The sequence below is a fragment of the Bison bison genome, unplaced genomic scaffold (genome assembly GCF_000754665.1).
Source record: "Bison bison bison isolate TAMUID 2011002044 unplaced genomic scaffold, Bison_UMD1.0 scf7180017864258, whole genome shotgun sequence".
Lineage (NCBI taxonomy): Eukaryota > Metazoa > Chordata > Mammalia > Artiodactyla > Bovidae > Bison > Bison bison.
In genome coordinates, this window is record NW_011494830.1 from 505,021 (window position 1) to 530,073 (window position 25,053).

Here is a 25,053-nt window from a genome sequence, read left to right on the forward strand (position 1 = left end):
ATATCTCATGAGTTAAAATGTTTCACAAATATAAACTTTGGGATCTCTGTGGTATTTGGTTATAAATGTGTTAGACCACACGTAGAATTTAAGGATCAGTTCAGTTCAGTTCAGTCGCTCAGTTCTGTCTGACTCTGCGACCCCATGGACTGCAACACACCAGGCCTCCCTGTTCATCGTCAACTCCCAGAGTTTACCCAAACTCATGTCCATCAGCAGTGATGCCATCCAACCATCTCATCCTCTGTCATCCCCTTCTTCTCCTGCCTTTAATCTTTCCCAGCATCAGGGTCTTTTCAAATGAGTCAGTTCTTCCAATCAGGTGGCCAAAGTATTGGAGTTTCGGCTTCAGAATCAGTCCTTCCAATGAATATTCACTAATGATTTCCTTTAAGATGGACTAGTTGGATCTCCTTGAAGTCCAAGGGACTTTCAAGAGTCTTCTCCAAGTCCACAGTTCAAAAGCATCAACTCTTCAGTGCTCAGCTTTCTGTATAGTCCAAGTCGCACATCCATACATGACCACAGGAAAAACCATAGCTTTCCTAGACAGACCTTCGTTGGTAAAGTAATATCTCTGCTTTTTAATATGCTGTCTAGGTTGGTCATAACTTTCCTTCCAAGGAGTAAGCGTCTTTTAATTTCATGGCTGCAGTCACCATCTGTGGTGATTTTGGAGCACAAAAAAAATAAAATCTGTCACTGTTTCCACTGTTTCCCATTTATTTGCCATGAAGTGATGGGACTGGATGCCATGATCTTAGTTTTCTCAATGTTGAGTTTTAAGCCAACTTTTTCACTCTCCTCTTTCACTTTCATCAAGAGGCTCTTTAGTTCTTCTTCGCTTTCTAATTAATGGCATGGATCCTTTCACAATGGTTTCAGAATTTATTGTGTAGGCTAGGCTTGAGCACTTATGTGTGATGTTAATATTCTACTAAGTTGGCTAATCTAAGCCTTCTCTCAACAAAGACCTATTGTTAATGAAATTGAAAGGCAAAAAAAAAAAATACAATTCCACATTATACTGTAATGGAAAGTCTTAATTCTTAAGGAAATACACTTGGAATAGATCTTTTAAGTGGAATCTTCTTGGTGATTGCCTAGCCATATTCTCTTAGGATATCTGAGAGGACATTCCCTCAACAAGACATTAAGAAATGCTTTCATGATGGAGGTATGAACATTCTTGATCTGTCTGGTGCTTATACTCTGTAGGCCAGAGATGAGAGTGTGAGATGCTACAATGAAAATTGACTCTGTGACCTCAATGGTAAAAATGGGATTCTAGAGTGGTAGAAAATGTGAGCACAGAAGCCATAAGGAGAAAATGCCTGTGGCTACAATACTGGTCTTTTTAAATTTATTTATTTATTTGGCTGTGCCAGGTCTTAGTTGCATCATGAGGAATCTTCTGTTGCTGTGCACAGGCTTAATTTCTCTTCAGCATGTGGGATCTTAGTTCCCTGACTAGGGATCAAACCCAAGTGCTCTGCATTGCAAAGTAGATTCTCAACCACCGAATCACTAGAGAAATCCCTACAATAGTGTTTGATCCATGGAAATCTATTGCTAATTACTCATACCCTCAGAAGTTAAATAAACTGATTCCTAGAAATCTACTTAAGTGCTTCTTAACATATATAGGATGATAAATTCTAGATTTGCTGAGGAAATGCTGACCCAAACTGCTATTTGGAGATTCACAGCTTTGTTACTACACCAAAGTCAGTTCCCGTTCAGTTCAGTCTTTCAGTCATGTCCGACTCTCTACGATCCCATGAACTGCAGCACGCCAGGCCTCCCTGTCCATTACCAACTCCCGGAGTTCACTCAAACTCACATCCATCAAGTTGGTTAAGACAGAGCTTTCCCCATGAAAAACACTGAAGCTGTTGAGTTTGAAAATTAAACCTCCATCCAATTCCTCAAATGGACCCATTACCATTTTCCAAAATGATTTTAAAAAGAGAAATATCTATACTTCATAATCTTTCAGTTACTGACTCTGAACTCATGCTTATCCTCAAAAACCCAAAATATTTTTATATTTTACTAATCAGAGTGACTCTTGGGTTGTCCTAGCAGTGGCTTCAGAACATGCAGTAAAAATAGAATATATTTAATTATCAAGAAAGAGTCTTATCTTTGTTCCATAGTATATGGAACAAAGGTTATTTTGTAGAAAGAATAAAATTCCCTGTTATCTCATCTCTTCCTGAAAATAGTAAACCATTCCTGGGGGAAATTATAGAGATTAGTGGCACAGTCAAGGATTTGACATGTGCAAGGGTTGTGATTCCTAGCATAGCACCAGTGAACTAGCCTGTTTGGTCACTGCCAAGACTTGATGGATCATAGAGAATAACAGAAGATAATTAAAAACTTAATCAAGTACTAATGTCAATTGCAGTTATGATTCCAGATTAGGTGTCTCTATAGGTACAACTCAACATAATTTTAGCACTTGTATATAGTAAATAATTAATTTTCTAACAAAGTTTGTAAGCAAAATAATAAACGGTTTGCATTTCCATGTCAGAGAATACTGTGTAACTTTACTGTCTTGCCACAGGTCTATGTCAACTCTTTAGCTTCCTTTCATATAGAGAATTTGTTAATTAACTAAAGCTCTGGAGAGCTTATTAAGACAAACATGTGCCCGAAGGTAGGGAAGCAACTACAAATACTCACGAGTCTGCCCTGTTGGTGTAGTTTCCAGGAGTCTAGTAGCTTGGATTATGTCAGAATATTCTCTCTAAAGTAAAAGATAGAACCAGTCTCAAAAGAATAAGCACAATGTTTTGTAGATGTCTATGGATTTTAGAGGCAAAATATCCTGTATTGGTTATTTTGGCACCTAATGTGCCTGTTATCAGTGTGATCTGGAGACAGAAATTTCATGTTATTAGATTTAGATTATAGTATAATTTTGCTTCTACTAGGCATAATGACCCAGCAGTTCAAGTGGTTTCAGAATTGTCTTTAGCATACAGATGCTATATGAAGCTCTGGTGATCCTAGAAAGAAAACCAGAAAAATCCCTAGAATAAGACCATGTCCTCCTCTTTTGGCAAATGTTCTACATTAGAAAAGCAGCTCCAGACTTGTGACTGGGCCCTTGTACAGACCAAGTGACTGAACATGAGATATCTAATGACCACATGAACCAAATTGCCTATTATGATAATTCAACAAACCTTAGCTTTGGATTTCAAAAGGCAGTATTCCCATATAAAGTAAAAGTAAGATATACAAAGTAAGGCTCTAGCAGGCCCTGAAGACATGTGTGAACCACACAAGCAAATAACTAAGAACCATGGCACCTGTGTACAGAGGAGCCTGAGAGGCTACAGTCCATGGGGTTGCAAAATAGTCAGACACAAGTGAGCATGAACACTACTTAGTAAACTAGTACCAAATGGAGGTATTAATATATGACTAGCCCTCTACAATCCCCCTCAAAAATGGGCCTCAAAGGCAATGGAAAGGAGTATGGAAATGGCTCTCCATGTAGTAGAAGGAAGAATAGCCTCACTTAAGTCTATTGGAACAGAACTTAGAACAAAGTCAGAAAGCTAATGAACACGCAGTCTAGTAAAAGATAAATAAGGAAGAATGTCACAATCATAAAAAGATTAATCATTTACAAAGAATTAGTCTGCAAGAAAGAAAAAAGACCCTCTCCTAATCTTAAATAAAACAAAAAGCAAATGTTTTTTAAAATATAGAGAAAATATATGAGAATTCCAAGTTAATAATTTCAATAGTTCCATTGTATTCAATGTTACAGTACTGAATAAGCCATGGTTCATTATCATATAGGGGCAAGATTTCTGGGTCTGAATAAGACCACCTTAACATTCTGAGCACTTTCTTAGCTCTTCTAGATAAGTGATTGCTTAGGGCATTTGCAGGGTCATGACAAGGTTCTTGAACTCAGGGTCATTTCAAGGCCTGCAATTAAGACAGCCCAATTATCTGGTGACTTAAATGACCCAAGTTTTACCAAGGCCGATGCCAACTTCAGTCCTTCTTAGTGTTTATCTCCTATAATTAATACTTTTATAATTAAGTAGCTTAAACTTTTTCTCTGATTATTAAAGGACTCAAAAATCTGTCAAAGGTCACAACATTTATCAAAAATCTGCATTCATTTATTAGGATTAGAAAATATATTATTTAACCCATTAAAAGTAAAAAAAAAAATTAAGAAATACCATGCAAATCATTAAAAAGGAATACGTCTGTCCAGACACAGATTTTCTAAAAATATTTCCTTTTTACTTGTCTAACAGAGAAGTCCTTTCTTTCATAGAAAAGCATAAGTTGAGCATAGGGGGAAGCTGTCATTATGCCTTTTTAAATTCATTTTCAACATACACAAATAAAGAACAAGAACTATTCATACTCTGTCTTGCATGGCAAGTTAGAATTCCTTCATTCGTTTATAAAAATTATTTGGCTTGAACTGTACATATGGTTCAGGATAAGCAGTTGGGGAGGCAGGAATGTTGGAGAGACTATACAAACTCTGTTCGTGCCCTTGAACATCCTAGAACCTAGTGAAGACTGCCTGGAACCTGCTCTGAGGTAAATCGCTATCCCACAAGCAGTTAAACTCATAACTCCCTCAAGCAGGTGCACTCACTGGTACACAGGCAGCACTTAGGTCTGCCAATTGTTGTGTCCAGGCTCTGTTCTTCCTCAGATGAGAACAGACAAAGTACTCTGCAGCCTGAACACTCAACACAAATCCCCAGGACTTGTAAATATAATAGTAAATAATCTTTACTAGATTTCTGAAATCTAGAGATCATTTGCATGTGATTTTCCTGGCCCTTTCACTACACAGGAACACACTTTGGAATTCTGGCTGTTATTCAGCATTGTACTTTTAGAAAAGCTTAACTTCCACTCAAAATAAATAAATTTAAAAGCATAATAATGGAACAAGAGCTTGTAAAAGTGTTTAATAAGTTTTCAGCTAAAAAGTGGTGTTCAATTTGATTGGTCTAACTCTGTGGTTAGGAATTTGAATGAAAGCATATTCTGGGGAACATCTTCAGATTTCAAGGTCATCTAACTAGATTCCTGACAGTTCTTCAGTGAACAGTATCAGGTCTTACAAATTTGCTTCAGAAAATATTTTTACATTTTTATCATCAAAAATTGGACCTAAAGGTTTTAATGAGCGGTTTAGTTTTAGACTGTGATTTTTTTTTTCCCTGAAAGTCATCAAACTGATACATGCATCAGGAATTTATATCAGGGACTTTCTTGGCAGTCCAGTGGTTAAGACTCTACATTTCTGCTGCAGAGGGAGCGGGTTTGATCCCTGGCTGGGGAACTAAGATACTGCTTGCTGTGCAGCTGTGCAGCATGCTGTGCAGCCGAAAAAGAAAAGGAAATTTATAACCAAATATTCATAACACTGTAAGTAACATTCTCAGGCCCTTTAGTGTAGAGCTTGAAGTACACAATGGTGGGAACATGATGATATGAAGACCTCAGATCATTTTGTTTCCAGGGGCTATAAGGATAAAAATCCTAAGATTTCATTTGGTTGACCAGATGCAGAGAATGAACTATGAAAATACAATGGAACTATTGAAATTATTAACTTGGAAATCTCATATATTTTTCTACACTCATAAATTATGTCCTCCCTGAATAATAAAACATTCTTTTTGTTTTAAATTGTATAGATAATTTGCATATGTGTGTGTGTATGCTCAGTCATGTCTGACTCTTTGCGACTCCATGCACTATAACCCACCAGATTCCTCTGTCCATGGAATTTTCCAGGCAAGAAAAATGGGTTGCCATTTCCTACTCCAGAGGGTCTTCCAACCCAAGGATCAAACCCACAGCTCTCATGTATCCTGCATTGATACATTAATTCTTTATGACTACCACCTGTGAAGACTTGCATATAGATACAGTGTGTTAAGTGGCTAAATTATACAATGTAAAACATATCAGTGATTATTAGAAACAGCTTTTTTCAAATTTCCCAACTTACAAACTATGAATCCATTTGCAAAAATTTTTAAATTTGTAACAAATCTAGGCAATCCTTGAAACTGTCACCCATTTTTTAAATTCTTAGTAAATAGAACCAGCTGTGATTTTGATGGCCATGAAAGTAGATATAATACCTTTTCTTCTTTCTCTTACATTCTTCTATATATTTCTATGTTCAACAAATATAAAGATGTGTTCCCAAGTTATTTGTAATATAGCTATAATGTTTCACAAGGCTTCTTCCATAATGTCCTAGGGTTAATATTCCTATTTGGAAGGAAAGGATGTTGATGAGAAAAGGATTTGTTTGCTTAACTACAGAAAAATTTTTACTTCTGGTGCTTCTACAGATAGATGATAATACACAACAACAATATGAAGTGCTTATTTCTTAGGAAAACATGTAGAAAATATTTTAAATAATTTAAAATATATAAAAAGAATATACTTTTACTATTTAATGATTTTGACCTGGTGAATTTAGGAATAAAAGATAAATTTACCATGTCTTTGATAGAAAACAAACACACACCTCAAGTTTTAAACTGAAAGTTTTAAAATCACTTTTATTAAGAAATTCAACATATACTTAAGGTGTCATAAAAGTAGGAATGAAAACAAAAAGAAACAAAGGAATGTTAATAAAACCAACACATGTAAAACAAGTACATGCCTTGTATAAAGTCATAAGATAGAAAGTTTTTTTTTATTTTTACAGGCAACTGAAATGGAGATTTCCAGTCTTCCTTCCCAAAGATTCTGAGTCTTTAAATGTCTTGACCTTGACAGGCCATAGTTGATGCAACTGGCCATTTACCAATATGGTTCAGGGCACAGAATCATAGAAGCACAAGAAATGTCCTAGTGAAACTCTGGGCACATCCCCAGATATACTCCTTTTTAACTCCCATTGTGTGACATCCCCCTAATAATACTTTATGTCAATTATCATTAGTTATTTCTGATATTATAGGAGTCCCTGTTTTTGTTTACTGGTTCATTGTCAAGAACAGGAGCTGAAAGCAATTTGTTTCTACTCACAACACCCAATTCAGTAAAATTCTTTGTCCTCTGGATGACTGAAATATTACCTCCCTGAAAACCACAATCCTCAAAGATATTAATAGGAACTACTCCTATCTCCAACATGTAATGCATGGAGCTGTTCATATTAGCTTTTAGGGATTCTCCAACAGAAAATAAACAGCTAGTTCATTATACAATAGCCTCCTTGGGGATCAGTGCCTTACCCCTACAAAGTGTTGCCCCTAAGCTAGAGCTTTGACTAAGCTTTTAGCAGTATATTCAATCATCCTTCCCTGGTGGCTCAGATGGTAAAATGTCTGCCTACAATGAGGGAGACCCGAATTCAATCCCTGGGTCAGGAAGATCTCCTGTAGAAGAAAATGGCAACCCACTCCAGTATTCTTGCCTGGAAAATCCCATGGATGGAGGAGCCTGGTAAGCTACAGTCCATGGAGTCACAAAGAGTTGGAAACAACTGAACAATTTCACTTTCTTTCTTTCCATCATCCTAGTTCAGTTGCTCAGTTGTGTCCAACTCTTTGCCACCCATGGACTGCAGCATGCCAGGTTTCCCTGTCCATCACCAAATCCCAGAGCTTGCTAAACCTCATGTCCATTGAGTCAGTGATGCCATCCAACCACCTCATTCTCTGTCATCCCTTTCTCCTACTGCCTTCAATCTTTCCCAGCATCAGGGTCTTTTCTAATGAGTCAGTGCTTTGTATCAAGTGACCTAAGTATTGGAGCTTCAGCTTCAGCGTCAGTCCTTCCAATGAATATTCAGGGTTGATTTCCTTTAGGATTGACTAGTTCGATGTCCTTCCAGTTTAAGGGACTCTCAAGAGTCTTCTCCAACACCACAGTTCAGAAGCATCAATTCTTTGGTGCTCAGCTTTCTTTATGGTCCAACTCTCACATCCATACATGACTACTGGAAGAACCATAGCTCTGACTAGATGGATCACTTTTGAAAAAGTAATGTCTCTGCTTTTTCATATGTTGTCTAGGTTGGTCATAGCTTTTCTTCCAAGGAGCAAGCATCTTTTAATTTCATGGCTGCAGTCACCATCTACAGTGATTCTGAAACTCAAGAAAATAAAATCTCACTGTTTCCATTGTTTACCCATTTTTTGGCCATGAAGTGATGGGCCAGATGCCATGATCTTAGTTTTCTCAGTGTTGAGTTTTAAGTCAGATTGTTCGCTCTCCTCTTTCACTTTCATCAAGAGGCTCTTTAGTTCCTCTTTGCTTTCTGCCCTTAGTGTGGTGTTATCTGCATATCTGAGGTTATTGATATTTCCCCTGGAATCTTGATTCCAGTTTGTACTTCATCCAGCCTGGCATTTCACTGAATACAAAAGGCCTAAAGACCTGTCTCTCACCCCATTCACTCCTCTCCTCACTCTACTGTCCCATTTCCAACTATTATTCTGCTTTCTGTCACTAGAGATTAATTTGCAGTAGAATTTAACATTACATACTGATTTTAGCCTGATTTCATTCACTCATCATAGCTAGTTTCAGAATCATTCATTTTGTAAATAGGTATTAATAATACATTTCTTCTGATTGCAGAATAGTGTTCCAATATTACAGTTTGCTTATTCATTAACCTGTAGATGATGTTTATCTTATTTCCAGTTTTTGAACCTTACAAATAAAGTTTTCATAAATATCTGTGTATAAGTCTTGGTATGGACTATGCTTTCGTTTATATATGTGGATGCTAATGTACATGAAATTTTTAAAATTCCAATTTTTGAATGTTAAAAATGTATAAAATTCTGAAAGTTTTTTAAATACATTGATACTGTATACTGAACCAAATATTAAAGGAATATTCTAAATGCTTCTAGTAGGGAGGCAAAGAGGAGGTTATACAATCCAAGTGATCTCAGAATTCCTACCTGAAACTCTTGAAGCCAAACTAAAATGTCTTTGAAGTTTGAGGGATAAATTACTTTCAATTTAAAATTCTATTCCAAGTCAAGATATCATTAAAGATTGGGAGTAAAGTTTAGAATTTTATCAACAATAAGATGACTAATACAGATTTGTTCAGCTTTATTTTAATTTTGTACCTACTGTAACAGCATAATTATACTAGCTCTCCTTCACTTTTTCTTCATAAACATTAAGTATTCAGAAATTCTGCCTTATATGCTCCATAAGGAAAATACTAATGTTATGTTTCTGCACCACAGTCACATAAACCATCAAAGAAGACTCAGAATTCAAGAAACAGAAGATAATGAGGAAAGTAATGAAGAGAATTTATAGTATGACTGATTAGAAAAGGAATTACCAAAAAGGGGATTTTCGCTTTTGGAAATATTCAAACAGTCATAATAGCTATCTACCTTGGGTTTTGGAGAGAAATCTATGGGAAGTCTAGATTTGGTAAAGAAAATCTTCTGTTCTAAAATAACAGTTCTTTGGTTATAGTTTATAAATGTCTGCTTCTTTAATTGATGCTAATGTCAATGTTAATAACTTACATTTAAAGTTAGCATGCATTTTCCCTTTATTCTGAAGCAATATTGAAGCGTTTCAATAAGACTGAGTAAAACTTTTTAAAAGTTATGGAATAGTGAATATAGACTAGGGAAACAGATATGAAAGAGATATCAAAGTTTGTCTGCCCTTAATAATGATAACAGAATTACATTTGTGTTCTCTTACCATGCTTCTCTGATGGCCAATGAAGCTTATTGGCAAAAATACAAGATTATATATAATTATCTCTTAAGTAATAACTGCCTATATGAATATTAAACCTGTGACTTTGATGATATGTGTTGCTGCTAAGTTGCTTCAGTCATGTCCGACTCTGTGTGACCCCATAGATGGCAGCCCACCAGGCTCCACTGTCCCTGGGATTCTCCAGGCAAGAATGCTGGAATGGGTTGCCATTTCCTCCTCCAATGCATGAAAGTGAAAAGTGAAAGTGAAGTCGCTCAGTCGTGTCTGACTCTTCGCGACCCCATGGACTGCAGCCTACCAAGCTCCTCCGTCCATGGGATTTTCCAGGCAAGAGTACTGGAGTGCGGTGCCATTGATGATATGTGTTACACTCATTCAAAAGAATTTAACAAACTCAATGGTTAAAATTTTAGTCTCTATAATTAGAAAGCTTATTGTAAGTCATTTAAAAAATCAAATTGAAATTCCCATTTAAAAATAAAGATATACTGAATCATCAAATTTGTCTAAAGACTTGTGTAACCATTCAATTAAAAAATAGGATTCTCATGAAGAGGGAATTTTATTTGTGCTTAGTTCAAATACATTCATTCAAAAATTACTTATTAAACACCAAGGATATTCCAAACATAGGGTGGCTGTGTCAATCAGGAGAAAAAGCTACCCTAAACTTCAGATAGGAAAATGTCAGACAGTAAGTGAAAGATATAAATAGTCATGTAGTTTTAGACTCTGAAATGCGAAAGTTCAGAGTTTGAAAATCACTTGAATTTTCACCTATGAAACTACAAAAACAGTCATAAAGGAGAGGATCTGAAGATTCACAGGGGCTCCATAAACATCACTTGGATGGCTTTAACTTTTAAATTTATGTGCAGAAAAGGGATAGTGACATAAAACCAAGCACAAATATGAAAGAAACATGAGCCTGTGAGAACAGTGCCAGAAAACACAGAATCAACTGATGTTTGTGGATAAACATCTGTTGGATCATCAAAAAAGTAAGTTGAGTTCCAGAAAAACATCTGCTTTATTGACTACACCAAAAACTGTGACCATATGGATCACAACAAACTGTGGAAGATTCTTCAAGAGATGGGAATACCAGACCACCTGACCTGCCTCTTGAGAAATCTGTATGTAGGTCAAGAAGCAACAGTTAGAATGGACATGGAACAACAGACTGGTTCCAAATCAGGAAAGGAGTACATCAAGGCTTTATATTGTCACCCTTCTTATTTAACTTACATGCAGAGTACATCATGTGAAATGCTGGGCTGGATGAAGCATAAGCTGAAATCAAGATTGCTGGGAGAAATATCAACAACCTCAGATATGCAGATGAAATCACCCTTATGGCAGAAAGCGAAGAACTAAAGAGCTTCTTGATGAAAGTGAAAGAGGAGAGTGAAAATGTTGGCTTAAAACTCAACAGTGAGAAAACTAAGATCATGGCATCCATTCCCATCTCTTCATGGCAAATAGATGGGGAAACAATGGAAACAGTGAGAGACTTTATTATGGGGGGCTCCAAAGTCACTGCAGATAGTGACTGCAGCTCTGAAATCAAAAGACGCTTGCTCCTTAGAAGAAAAGCTATGACCAACTTAGACAGCATATTAAAAAGCAGAGGCATTACTTGGCCAACAAAGGTCTATCTAGTCAAAGCTATGGTTTTTCCAGTAGTCATGTATGGATGTGAGAGTTGGACTATAAAGAAAGCTGAGCACCAAAGAATTGATGCTTTTGAACTTTGGTGTTGGAGAAGACTCTTGAGAGTCCCTTGGACTGCAAGGAGATCCAATCAGTCAATCTTAAAAGAAATCAAACCCGAATATTCATTGGAAGGACTGATGCTGAAATGCCAATACTTTGGCCACCTGATTGGAAGACTGAAGGCGGGAGGACAAGGGGACAACAGAGGATGAGATTGGTGGATGGCATCACTGACTCAATGGACGGAAGTTTGAGTAAGCTCCAGGTGTTGGTGATGGACAGTGAAGCCTGGCATGCTGCAATACATGGGGTCATGAAGAGTTGGACACGACTGAGTGACTGAACTGACTGACTGTGAATAAATTGCATAAGGACAATAAAAAATTTTTAAGTTATGTTTATATCCAGAGCAAGAACAAAGAGAATTCACCTGTAATTTTTCTGGCAAGATTTTATAAATTGAACAAGTGACACAAAATTGGATTCAGAAAGTTCTATTTACTTCCATATTCTCTGACCAGAAAAATAATTTTTAGCCTGGAGAAGGTTGAATAAGTATTGGTAAAAGCAATTGACCCTGAAGATATGTAAAGAGATGATAAGATAGCATTTAGCTTCTCTAAATGATTTCAAGTCTCCTGGCCTAAAAAGATTACATACTAGAGTATGGTAAAAACTTACAGATGAGATAGTAAACTATATGAACAGAAATTTCTTATCTTCCAGCCACCAGAGAAAATAGGAGATGTGACAAGGAATCAAGAGTTATTAATGTTTAGTCTTGACTTTCAGAATGAAAAGAAGAGATAGGGACTGGACGAATGTATTACTATAATTTGTGTGTTTTCACACTGCTCTGAGCCAGTAGTCAGGCCATTAATATATCCATACCTCTGGGATTGTTGCAGATGGAAAGCAGAGTTTTTGATCAGTGGCTCAAGTATTTTGTGAAAACCTACATTCCTTGAAGAGAGGATGTTGGTTTTCAGATGCCACTCATACTCACAAAATATTCTTCAACAATTCCTAGCCTCCCAGGTATTCAGTTTGGGGCCATATGACTAGTACAAGCTAATGAATTAAGAGTAGAAGCCACATATTTTATTTCTAGACCAAGGCAGTTAAAAGCCAAATTCTTCCTCTCATTCTCTCTCTCTACTTGCCCCAAGTTGTGATGGTGGCAGAATAAGATGGAAGAAGTCTGGTTCCTTGTGTGACTAGACAGAGAACAGCCTCTGACAACTCACATCAGATATTATGTGGATAAAATATAGCCTTTTTGTTGTATTAATCTACTCGTATTTTATGGTATCTTAAGGTAGCTAACATTAATTTCCTTGCTCTCTGAGTATAGTTATTCATTTAATGAAAAAGTTTACAGAAAGATAAAGCTTTAGACATTGATAGACTAGAATTTCAATTTCACTTATATTAAGAAGTTTTGTCAGCTGTGTGTTTTGACTTCATCCTTAGGCTGGCATCCTTCATGTTAGCAAAGTAGGTATAAGCAGTTCTAGGCCTCACTTCTGCATGTCTCATTATCCAGAGCAGGAGAAAGAGACTTCTTTTTTCTCAACCTAACATTCTATCCAATCAAAGAATATCTATTCTCTGATTGAACTGTCCATGAACCAAGGACAGTGACATACATAGTTAAATTATGATAACTAGCTTCAACTAACCAAGCCTAAAGAAGATGATGAGTCAACTGCTCCCAACCTCCTAGCTGGTACAAGTCAAGGGGAAGCTGGAATGAAAGAATGAAAGAAGCAGCAGTGAAATACATACTAAATATACTAAACAGGTCTTGGATATCCTTAGATCATTTTATTTTATTTTATTGAAAATGTCCATAATGATTTAATAGCAAATTTAGTAGATTCATAAACCTTGTAAAGAAAGTCATTATGTTAGACCAACCCCAAGCACTGGTCCATGGCCTATTAGGAACCAGATGCACAGTAGGAGGTGAGCAGTGCGAGCACAGCTTTATCTGTATTTATAGCCACTCTCCATCACTTTCATTACTGCCAAGTTCTGCCTCCTGCTCAAAACACTCAATAAATGTAATGCACTTGAATCATCCCTAAACCATCCCCTGCCATCCCCTCCACCCCACAGTCTGTGGGAAAATTGTGTTCCACAAAACTGGTTCCAGATGCCAAAATGGTTGGGGACCACTGTGTTAGAGAGTACAATCAAGGTTCAGCGTAATGAATAATGGTTCAAGTCTAACAGCGTAAATACTTCTTAAATAGAAATTTTAAAACTATTATGTAAGATATTAGTAAGAACCTGTATTGGATTTTTAAAAATTATACAAATATAGGTCCAGATAGGTAAAGATTAATACTAGTACCTGTGACGGAGAAGGCAATTGGCACCCCACTCCAGTACTCCTGCCTGGAAAATCCCATGGATGGAGGAGCCTGGAAGGCTGCAGTCCATGGGATTGCTGAGGGTCAGACACGACTGAGCGGCTTCACTTTCACTTTTCACTTTCATGCACTGGAGAAGGAAATGGCAACCCACTCCAATGTTCTTGCCTGGAGAATCCCAGGGACGGGGGAGCCTGGTGGGCTGCCGTCTATGGGGTCACACAGAGTCGGACACGACTGAAGTGACTTAGCAGCAGCAGCACCTGTGAAATATTTGGGGGTTATAGCTTAATAGGAAACACAGTCAATCAGTAATGTGATGAGATCATCCAACAAAGTCAATGATAAAATGAACAAATGGACATAGAAAATCTGCAATGATATAATGAAAAATCTCATGTTACTCTATATAAATGAGACCACTCTTGGAGTCTGTATAAAATTCTGAGAGTCACAATTTAAGAGGAATATTGAAATATCAATATCATCTGGAGGAGAAGAAGCAAAGTAATTAGAGAATTGGAAGCTATATCCATTTTGGAGTAGTTGAGAATGCTTAGCCATGAAAAGAGGGGCTTAAGAAGAATTTATTGACTGTCTTCAGACTTCTGAAATGCTATATATTCATGCACATACAACTTGTTTGGAAGGAATCACTAGGACAAAAGAATTGAAACACATACACACACAAAACAGATTTCAACAATATACAGAGAAGGCTTTTGTAACAGTCATAGATATGCAGGAATGAAAGAGGATGCCTCAGGGCAGAAAGCTTTCTCAACACCAGGGTGAGTTGAAGTAGAAATTAGTTTTTAACTTGTCAGATGTGATATGGAGAAGATACAAGCCTGCAATGATAGTTGAACAAGATAATTTTTATAATCCCTTTAATGTCAGTGTTTCTAGGATAATATGAAATAAGCTAGATTTCACTACTCTGTAGAAGTAGTCTATTTTAAAGCTTAATTCCGTAAAGAGACTGCAATTCCACCATATAGCTTCAGAGAAACAGAAAGAAAATGTCAACTTTAAACAATCTCTCCTTTTCCAGCTCATGAGAGATTTCATAAATTTTATGATTTCAAAGGACACAGAGAACATGTCATATTTCCATTAAGAAAAAATTTTGTAAGTTAGTATCAACTCATGAAATGTCACTTTTCTTCTTAACTGTAATGACAACATTGGCTAAAATAGAGTGTTTTTAAAGAACTCTATCCATATCATTGGTTTAAGAATAAAGTGTCTCCAAAGGTCTTCACTCAGGGAGGAACAACTCAGAGTGATAAAATCAAGCCAAGAGAACAGTGGATAATTTCTAAGAGCAGTGCATTCACCTTGAGAAATCATCAGCCTCACTTTGACATTTCTAAATATGATCAATTAATCTGGAATACATTTTCTACAGCTCTTCTCCTTTACCCTAAAATAAAAAGTGAAAAACAAAAAGCATAGCATCAATTTGTGGCACTGTGCTTCTTTTGTCTGGGGTGAAGCCACCAAACATGTAATTTAAGGTCTTACATAAATTTAGATAGCAGGACTAAATGAAAATGAAGCTCTTATTAATGGAAAATAATCTCATTGCAATAAACAGACAAAATCAAATTTATAATACATACATATTCTCTATACCAAGAGGTATCTACTGAAAGCCCTTTATCTAAAGTATCTATAAACTACTAACACTTTTCAAGAGATCTTTAAAAACACCAAAGGTATTCTGAAAAAAATTTAAGTTTACAAATGTGAAAGAATTTCCCATAAAACTATATAATCTTCCTACAACCAATTTTTTTCAGGGATACATTGTTTTCATAAAGTTAACACTGCCTCTTCCTGCGCTTCTGCGTAATGTCTAAAAGGCATTACTCTTTGGAAGCTGTCTAACAGCTTTTGTGAAATAAACTGGTAGATTCCATTAGTCTAAACAACCTTCCTAATTTTTGAAGGAAATTTTGAAGACTTCACATTTTATAAAAAGTGAACTATTTAAGGTCACATATTATAAATTCTACTTGTTTTCAAAAGGACTGATCTAAGAATAAAAAAGAAGAAAAATTGCCCTCTTAATCTCCCACAAACTGCTTTGCAAGGAATATTTCCTTTTTCAATAACAATTTACTGGAAATTTTTATTATTTTTTTTATAAACTTAGGGGAAATATTCAAGAGCTATTCTTTGAAAAGTACAAATAAATGATAACTTTGAATTTCAAGGGCTTCCCTGGTGGCTCAGGGCTTCCCTGATGGCTCAGACAATAAAGAATCAACCTGAATGCAAGAGATTCGGGTTAGATCCATTGGTGGGGAAGATCCCATGGAGAAGGAAATGGCAACTCCCTCCAGTATTCTTGCCTGAAGAATGCTATGGACAGAGGAGCCTGGAGGGCTACAGCCCATGGGGTTGCAGAGTCAGAGGATTTAGCACCTAACACATTTGGCTTTGCAAAGCATTGACATGGATTTGGAATGAAACTTACTGAATACATCGAATTACTTCCCAAATTGCTAAAACTGAGTGTTAATTCTATTTTTTCAACCCAAATTTTGATGAATTACATTGTTGAATAGCTATGTTTAGACATTTTTCAACTAGTTTTACAAAAGCAGGAAAAAATTCATACATTTGACAACTTAATAACATGGACAATTGTAAATTTCTTGTTCATTTAGGTACTATCTAATAGGTTTTTTTAAATTATTTTAATTGGAGTCTTTAAGTTTGTGATATTATTCATCAATGTAACAACAAAAATATTTTATTTAAACTACTCAAGGCACATTTCTAGGACATCTGACTTTTAGTCCCTTGACATCAACTTTAATCTGGAGTAGATGAGTGAGGAACTTATTGTCTCAGGGCCAATTCAGCTGTGTAAAGGAAAAAAGGCTTATGCTAGGTAGGACCTATCCAAACCTGAAGAGCTCTTGCTCTGGCTAATGAGAAAAATACTGCCTAATTCAAGCATATTGTTTTTACATAGGAATTTAAAAATTTTCCAAAAGAAGCCTCAGCTTAGATTTTTGTGTGTAAAATTTCTCAATTTTGCAATATTAGAACCTATATCAAGATTTCCAAAACACTATGCAGAACAATGTTATGAGAACTAAATAAAACACATTTGTAGCTAAAGGAAACTTCACTTCAGTCTACAAGTGAATGGTTCATATCTATGGTCTGGAGAACGCACAGGTAATCAAGAAAAGAGAATCAATTTTTATTTTCAGATTCCTTCTTCATGTTCTTCCCTCCTTTCACACCTTATTCTCCAAACACTACCTCTTTTTCCATCCTTAGCTTAAACGGTAAAGAATCTGCCTGCAGTGCAGGAGATGCAGGTTCAGTCTCTGGGTTGGAAAGATCCCCTGGAGAAGGACATGGCAACCCACTCAAGTATTCTTGCCTGAAGAATCCCATGGCCAGAGGAGCCTGAAGGGCTACAGTGCATGGAGTCGCAAAGTGTCGAATATGACTGAGTGACTAACACTTTCAACCCATCTCAGCATGTCCTTCTTCTTTGAGGAAAAACAACTAAAACTTTAGGAACATAGAAAGAAATATACTAGAAAACCAACTCTGAGCTATTGAAATAGGCACTAGAGTCCACTATGATTCATTTGCTAAGGGTAAGTCATAGCTCTCTCCAAATGTTTCTACCTGGGCCTAGAATTAACTTTAATTGTGTGACACAACCTTTAGTTGTAAAACACAAGAACTAGAAAAACCTTAAGTATGAATAAAAATTATATGAGACATCTTAGATATAAGAAGTGGTAAATTAGGCAAGACCAAAAAACTGCTCCAATCTAATGAGAATGTGTTCACCTTGATTTCCAATTCAGTTTGTAAACAAACATCATAAGACATAGGAAAATAAGGAACAACTTCCCAGTACTTAGGAAGACATAGGATTACTTAGGAAGTAATCTCTAATTACTTAGGAAGATGTAACTGAAAGTTTGGTAGTGAAAGAAATCCCCAGGAGAGTAAGAACTGATAGTAAAAGGCCAAAGCCCCATGTTTGTTGTCTTGTCTTTATTTAGCCAGAAAAAGTCTTGATTATAATACTTGCTAAGCCAGTTACTTTCCTCCCTAATATAAGAATTACAGATAGGAATTACAGTCCTGATTTTAACAGGTCACATGTAGAGACAAGAGTTACCTAAAAGAGAATTAGAATTATTTTTTAAGGTTGAAAATTAAAGAAATACACAGCAAGGACAAAAGGAGTTTTGCAAAAGAAAGAATTTTATTAGAGTAAGCAAAGAAAGCCTTGTATATGAGAGACACTCAGAGTAGAACATGAGGGAAAGTACTCTTGTTCACATAGCTAAAGCAGTACCATTGCAGATTCAGAAAATTAATGAATTCATGATTTGGTTGAGAGGACTATTTTACAGGATTGGAGGGATTTGTGATGGGACACAATAAATATTGAGGCTGATGTGATGAACAAGGGTCAGTAGGTAAGTTGTAAATACCAAATTTCACCTAAGAAGTTCAAACTTTATTTAGAAATTAGGTTTGGCCACCAGGAATTTCTGTGAAGAATTAGAAACAACCACAGCTTAATTTGAATTTTCAGAAAATACATGGTGAACCACTTATTAGAAAGACAGAATTTCAAACTTTTCCAAACTGGATTGGCAAAAGCACAAATCAGTTGACTTTTAATACAGACTGAAGGTCCATCTGCTCAGGCTAGCCCACCCAAAGGTGCATACTGAATATCATTGCTTGTTGGTGCATCTGTGCCTTTAGAATTGTTCTTTTAAAAACTTGTGTATTTGCCAAAGCAAACTGCTCTAAGGACGCATAAAAGATATCTTTTATAAGAAAAATAATTTTGCATATTTACATATAAAATCCACTCAGCATTCTTTGAACATTATTGAAATATAGTTCTTTTGCAGTATTATTCACTTAGATTATTACATAGTTATTTGAAATTTGCATAATTTATGAAATTATCACCACAATAAGTCTAGAAACCATCTATCCTCATAAAAATTTATTATAATATTACTGACCACACACTTTATGCTGTGTATTACACCCCCTGGCTTATTTATTTTATAACTGGAAATTTGTACCTTCACTTAATCTTCTTCACTTATGTTGCCTCTTCACCCTTCTCCCCTCTAGGAATAACAATAATCTCTGTATCTATCAATATAAATCCATTTTCATTTTGGTTTGTTTGTTTTGTTAGATTCTGCATATAAGTGAGATCATGTGGTATTTATCATTCTCAGTCTGACATTTCACTTAGCATAATACACTATGCTGCTGCTGCTGCTGCTGCTAAGTCGCTTCAGTTGTGTCCGACTCTGTGCAGCCCCGTAGACAGCAGCCCACCAGGCTCCCCCGTCCCTGGGATTCTCCAGGCAAGAACACTGGAGTGGGTTGCCATTTCCTTCTCCAATGCATGAAAGTGAAAAGTGAAAGTGAAGTCGCTCAGTCGTGTCCGACTCTTAGCCACCCCATGGACTGCAGCCTACCAGGCTCCTCCATCCATGGGATTTTCCAGGCAAGAGTACTGGAGTGCGGTGCCATTGCCTTCTCCGTAATACACTCTAGATCCATTCATATTCTTGCAAGTGACAAGATTTCATTTTTTTATGGCTGAATAATATATGTATCTATATATATATAATCTTCTTTATCTATCAAAGGACACTTAAGTTGCTTCCATATCCTGACCATTGTAACTAAGGCTAAAATAAACATCGCTGTGCATATATATTTTCCAATTAGTGTTTTTGTTTTCTTTTGGTAAATACCCAGAAATGAAATTGCTGGATCATATGGCAGTTCTGTTTTCATTTTTTTGAGAAATATCCATAATGGCTACACCAATTTACAGTCCCACCTACAGTGCATAAGAATTCTCTTTTTTCGCATCCTTGCTAACACTTGTTATTTGATCTCTTTTTTATTCTGACAGGTGTGAGGTGGTATCTAATTGTGGTTTAATTTACATTTCCCTGATGATTAGTGATCTTGAGGACTTTTTCATGTGCCTGTTGGTCACCTGCAATTGTTTTCTTTGAAAAAATATCTACACAGGTCTTCTGCCCATTTTTTTTTATTTGATGTTGAGCTCTATGAGTTCTGTGTGTATTTTGGATATTAACACCTATTGGATATATTGTTTGCAAATATCTTCTTCCATTCATAGTCTGTCTTTTCATTGTTGGTATTTTCCTTTGCTGCACAAAATCTTTTCAGTTTGATACTGTCCCACTTGCTATTAATGGCTTTATTCCCTTACCTGTGGAGACACACCCAAAAAATGTTGCTAAGACCAATATTAAAGATGTGTGTGCATACTAAGTAGCTTCAGTGGTGCCCAGCTCTTTGCAATTCTATGGACTGTAGCCTGCCAGGTTCCTCTGTCTATGGGATTATCTAGGCAAGAATACCAGAATGGGTTGCCACGCTCTCCTCCAGGGTATCTTCCCAACCCAGAGACTGAACTTGCATCTCCTACATTACAGGTGGATTCTTTACAGTTGAGCCACCAGGGAAGCCCATTAAAGATGTACTGCCTATCTTTTCTTCTAAGAGTTTTATGGTGTCAGGTCCTTGTCTTTTATCCATTTTGACTTCATGTTTGTATATGGAGTGAGAATATAGTCCAGTTTGATTCTTTTACATATAGCTATACAGTTTTCTCAATGTTTTACTGAAGAAGCTATCTTTTCCTCACTGTATATTCTTGTCTACTTTGTCATAGAATAATTGACCATATAAATGTGGGTTTATTTCTGGGTTCTCAATTCCGTTCTATCAAGCTGTATGTCTGCTTTTGTGCCAATGTCATACTGTTTTAATTACTGAAGCTTTATAGTACTATTTGAAATTAGGGAGCAATTTGTTCTTTTTTATCAAGATTGCTTTGGCCATTTGTGATCTTTCCCATTTCCATATAGCCTGCATTTTTTTTAAGCTATAACTCATAGACTTTTATTAATTAATTTATTTATGTATTACTTTTGCTGTTCTGGATCTTTGTTGCTGTGCAGGCTTTTCTCTAGTTGCAGCAAGCATGAGCTGCTCTCCAGTTGCTGTGTATAGGCTTCTCATTACTGTGGATTTTCTTGTTGTATAGCACAGGCTCTAGGGTGTGCGGGCTTCAATAGGTGTGGCACATGGGCCCACCAGTTGGTTCCCAGGCTCTAGAGTGACAGGCTCAATAGTGGTGTCACACGGGCTTAGTTGCTCCACGACAGGAAGGATCCTCCCAGACCAGGGATCAAAACCATTGCCTGCACTGGCTTGCAGATTCTTTATCACCAAGCCACCAGGGAAACCCCATATAACTGTTAGAATTATTTGTTCTAATTCTGTGAGAAATGCCTCAGGTATTTATATAAGGATTACATTGAATCTGTAGATTGTCTTGAGGGTTATAGCTATTTTAACAATATTAACTATTTCAATCCATGAGCATGATATAACTTTCTACTTGTTTTTGTCATTTACAATTTATTTTATCATTGTTTGTGATTATGACAAACCTATAGCAAATATCACATTCAATGTGAAAAACTGAAAGCATCCTTCTAAAATCAGGAAGAAGATGAGGATGTCTACTCTAGCTATTTTTATTCCACAGTTTTAGAAGTCTTAGCCAGAGCAATCAGAGAAGAAAAGGAAATAAAAGGAATCTCGATTGTAAAGGAAAAAGTAAAACTGCCACTGTTTGCAGACGACATGATACTATACAGAGAAAATCCTAAAGATGCTACCAGAAAACTACTAGAGCTTATCAGTGAATTCTATAAAGTTGAAGGACATAAAATCAATATACAGAAGTCTGTTGCATTTCTAACAACAAAGATCAGAAAGAGAATTTAAGGAAACATTTACTACCACATCAAAAAGAATAAAATATGTAGGAATAATTCTACCTGAGGAGGCAAGAGACCTGTACTCCAAAGACTGCAAGACACTAATGAAAGAGATTAAAGGCTACATAAAAAGATGGAAAGATACACTGTGTTCTTGGAATGGAAGAATCAATATTGTCAAAATGACTCTACTACTCAAGGAAATCTTCAGATTCAATGCAATCCCTATCAAATTACCAGGGGCATTTTTCAAAGACTGACTAGCCTCAGTTTTTTAAATTCTTTTTCTCTTTCAACCTGGATGATTTTGACTACTGTGTCTTCCAGATCACCAGTCTATTAGTTTGCATCATTCAATCTACATTGCTTATGGTGTTTTTTTTTTCAATTTCAGTTATTGTGTTCTCCAGTTCTGCTTGTTTTTTTTTTAATGTAATTTCTAACTCTTTGTTGAAATTTTCAGAGTCTTCATCCATCCTTCCCCTGAGTTCAGTGATCATCTTTATGAGCATTACATTGCACTCCTTATTGAGTAGATTGAGTTTGAATAGAAGAGTTTAGGACTGCTGTAGGCCCACTATGGCCAAGATCAAATCCCTGTTCAGCTGCATGTTGTCCACAAGGCACAGGTCTAGTACAAGACCACTGGAAGGTGGAGCTGGGTCCTTGTGTAACCATCTGCATGGCCTGGCAGGGCTTGGTCTGGTGCCCGCCTGCTGGAGGGTAGGACTAGGTCACCGCACAGCTGCTTGTGCACTCTGCGGGTGCTCTGGACTTGTGCCAATCCACTGGAGGGAGGGGCTGGTTCCCCACATGACTGTCTTTGTGGCCCAATAAGGGGGTTTGAGGGCTTCCCTGATAGCTCAGTTGGTAAAGAATCCACCTGCAATGCAGGATACCCCAGTTCAGTTCCTGGGCTGGGAAGATCCACTGGAGGGAAGATAGGCTATCCACTCCAGTATTCTTGGGCTTCCCTTGTGGCTCAGTGGGTAAAGAATCTGCCTGCAATGCAGGAGACCTGGGTTCAATCCCTGGGTTGGGAAGATCCCCTGGAAAAGGGAAAGGCTACCCACTCCAGTATTCTGCCTGGAGAATTCCATGGAGTGTATAGACCATGGAGTTGGAAAGAGTTGGCCATGACTGAGCAACTTTCACTTTCAAGGGGGTTTGATACTGGTACCAGTCTGCTGGAGCATAGGGCCAGATTTCCATGCAGTTGTCTGTATGACTCAGGTGGGCTCAGGGCTGGTGCTGTCTTGCTGGTGTGTGGGGCTAGTCCCTGATAATACTAGACTGGAAGGAGGATTCCAAATTGTTGCTTGCCAGCACTGATGTTATGGTAAAATGAGTTCCCCAAAATGGCTGCCTCCAGTGTCTACAGGACTTCCCAGGTGGCTCAGTGGTAAAGAAGCTGCCTGCCAATGCAGGAGACACAAGAGACACAGGTTTGATCCATCAGGAAGATTCCCTGGAGTAGGAAATGGCAACCAATTCCAGTATTCTTGCTGGAAAATCCCATGGATAGTGGGGCTTGGCAAACTACATTCCATAAGGTCGCAAAGAGCTCGACACGACTGAACATGCACTCACAAATGCATGAACCAGTGCCTCCAACCTTGGGGGAGTCCCAGTTGCCTCCTATCTCTTCAGGAGGCTCTCCAAGATTAGTAAGTGCCTCTGATACAGGCTTCTTTTAAATCATCACCTTTGTACTAGGACTCAGATCATGTGAGATTTTACATGCACCCTTTAAGGGAAGAGTCTGTTTCCTAGAGCACTCCATCCTCCCAACCATAAGTCCTGCTGGTTTGCAAAACCAGATGTTCAGGTGATCTTCCAGTGATCTTCCCTGGGCTGGGGAGTCCAATATGAGGCTCAAACCTCTTTGAAGAAGTCCTGTAGAGCCCCCATTTGTGGATTGTCAAACTGGAGAGTTTTGGTCGTGTTGATACTGCACATCTGCTCCTTCTACCCATTGAACTTTGGTTCCTTCTTTATGTCTTTGCTGCTGCTGCTGCTGCTGCTGCTACTAAGTCACTTCAGTTGTGTCTGACTCTTTGCAACCCCATAGACGGCAGCCCACCAGGCTCCCCCATCCCTGGGATTCTCCAGGCAAGAACACTGGAGTGGGTTGCCATTTCCTTCTCCAATGCATGAACGTTAAAAGTGAAAGTGAAGTCGCTCAGTCATGTCTGACTCTTAGCAACCCCATGGACCACAGCCCACCAGGCTCCTCCGTCCATGGGATTTTCCAGGCAAGAGTATTGGAGTGGGGTGCCACTGCCTTCTCCATCTTTATGTCTTTAGTTGTGGAAAGTCTTTTCCCATGCATAGTTGCTCTGTAAGTGGTTGCAATTTTGATGCATTCCTGGGAGAGAGGTGAGTTCAGTGAAATCTTGACCTCCTCTCCTCCACTCAACATTTTTAATTACAGTCCATTTTACCCATCAGATACCTTATTTTTCAATGCACTTCTTAAACTCTCAAAAGAAAAAATAAAAAAGCACTAACCTGATAATTATGAGGAGGAAAATAATTCACCCAAAAGCATAAAATTAAGATTAAATTTCTAATATAAGAATTACTATTTGTTTTACTTCTGAGGAAATGCTCTTTACTCTTTTTTATCTGTAAGACTATACACAGAATTTATATTTAGTTCACACACAAAAGTTGATTTGGACAACATAAATCCAATTTTGTCAAATAAACTACAGATTTTTGATAAGACAGTGATATTTGACACAACATATAGTTTGGATTTTAAAAATGGAATTCATGTATTTTCAGAAAGTGATGGAGAAGAGAAGGTCAGAAATCTTTCTATCTACACATGTACACACACTTTTAAGGGATCTGGGCAGGTGCTTTAAATGTTTTCTTCAAGAAGGTATGAGGTTCTAATTTATATATAAGATACTCTCTTTCACACCAGTGATACATGTCGAGCTGCATATAACTTATTTCTGTAAGCAACATTTTGTGACTGTTCATAACATACTCTGTTAATGTGTCTCAGTTTGAAGTTACTCCATAGACCAACCTAAGATGTTGTTACCTCTTGCTTCCTTGATTTTTAGTGCATCGTCTACAAGGGAACGTTGCTCTACCTTGAGATATCTCTGGCTCATGTATGTTACCTGCCATCTGTTTGCCACATCATGCTTGCTAAACATTCTTTATATTTTAATGCCAAATCGTGATCATGTTCTAAAACTGACTATGTATTACACTTCCTGAAGATGAGAAATGAGACATGAAGCTACAGATAGTTCTAGAACAGTTTCTTCTCCTTCCAAACTAACACTTCTTCCCAATTAAATTTCCATAATCAACTCTAA